Source organism: Alligator sinensis, unplaced genomic scaffold, assembly GCF_000455745.1.
Source record: "Alligator sinensis unplaced genomic scaffold, ASM45574v1 scaffold36_1, whole genome shotgun sequence".
Taxonomy (NCBI): Eukaryota; Metazoa; Chordata; order Crocodylia; family Alligatoridae; genus Alligator; species Alligator sinensis.
Genome location: NW_005842101.1, coordinates 1798123 through 1799901, shown reverse-complemented (window position 1 = coordinate 1799901; position 1779 = coordinate 1798123). Strand labels below are relative to the sequence as shown.

The following is a 1779-nucleotide window of genomic DNA, read 5'->3' as shown; positions in this document are numbered from 1 at the left end:
ATAGTCTGTTAGGGATATACTAGGTTTCCTGAGTGTATCTCCTGTGCTATATTTTAGAAATTTTCCCCTAAGCAAGACCCTAGCATTTTGTCAAAGGTTTGTTTCATATCTAGACTTCGTGCAAAGGAAAAAAATTGAAGTAGTGTTTTTACTAAGGTACCTATGAGCAACTATGTGATTTAATATATATCCCAGCTTAGTCAGATATCCGATTCCCGTAAGGTCACAAAACAGATTTTTCTCCCAGTTTAGTACTTTGTGTAGTGGCAATATCATAGCCTGTGAGGTTGAGCTGAGGCATGATCTTTGCTAGTTGAAAACTTTCCCTCAACAGTAAGAAAGGCATTCTGTCAGCCACATAGCATGCAGAGAATCAAAGGCTTGCAAATAAGTCAAAGTTCAGTAATAAAAATTATTATTAATTTACTTACCCAAATAAATGTTTTATGGGAATATAGCATTAGCAACAATTTTGGAGACTATGATGATTACTACATTAAAATGCAAGAAAAGACAGTACATTTTGTTTTGGCCAAACCAGCTCATTTCTTTTGTAAGAATGATGCTAGTATCTTAACTGGATGCAATATAAAAATTCAAAATATAACTAATTAAGCAATAAGTCCCAAATTCAGCAAGCAATTTAATGACAGGGCTAGCCACTCTGAAGTAAATGAGGCCTTGACCTTGCCAAACTGGAGCCTAAATTATTAACGATAAACATTAAATATATATAATGGATTTATAATTGCAATAATTGCTTTGTAGAGGTATGCATATTTCTGGAACTGACAAGGTGATGGTTCTATTTTTCCATGAGGTACATGTGCTTTTAATGTTCTTTTAAGAATGGATGGAGGTTGTTAAAATTGAAATAATTGTAATTTATGCTCTACATTTTATCTAACGGGTACTGGTTATTTAAGTATTTTCAGCAGCTGGAAAATAACTTTGCAGCTATAGTCTGAAGTTTACTCCCTTCTGGTTAAACTCATATATCTACATCTAGCCATTTGGGGTGCTTGGTTCCATTGCCAGTCCAAGAGCTGAATTCATAAGTATCAGGAAATTGTGTCTACTGGTAAAAGACATTAACGTTGCCATTTCTGAAGCTATGACAGAGTGTTGCATGGAACATATCTAGTTATTATCATTATTACAACTTGCTGAGGGTCCATTATGTGATAGTGTATACTCAATAAATCATTTGCCAGTTGTAGTTACTTTATATGTCATGTCATATTTCTGCATCTCAAGATTCAGCTTGTTACACAGTGTTTGTGTGTTGATGTTATACCTTTCTACTTCTTCAGTGATGTTTCAAGGATTGCTATTCTTGGCTCATAATAATAGCATGAAAGTCACGTTTCATCTGTTTCCATCTAAATAAAGAAATGGAAAGAAAGAATCAGTGGAAGGCTGCAGTTTATAAACATCATCTGTTGCCATCTGTGACTTATTTTTGAGCTCATACACTTCAATGAGGGGGAGCTGCATGAAACCAAAAGGCACATAGGTGGATTAGACAAAGTAAATCTAGTATTTTTTTGGTAAGGAACCCACATGACCTGTTATGTTAATTGGTCATAATTTGCTGCATTTGAAGTATCAAAGACATTATTTGCATATACAGTCCATATGACTGTATACAGTCCAATATGAAACTTCTAATGATACTAGCTAATTGCCTGTCAAGAATGACAGATTTCAGGGAGTGTTTACATGGCCCCCCCTCGCCCCCCACACACCCTTCGCGGCTGGCCATGTGAACAGTCCCAC

The 1779-nt window shown here is 35.6% G+C and overlaps 1 pseudogene; it reads left to right on the top strand.

The window, feature by feature from the left end:
* Positions 1–252: 252 nt before the first annotated feature.
* LOC112550409 lies at positions 253–336 on the top strand (annotated as a pseudogene).
* The last annotated feature ends 1443 nt before the right edge of the window (positions 337–1779 follow it).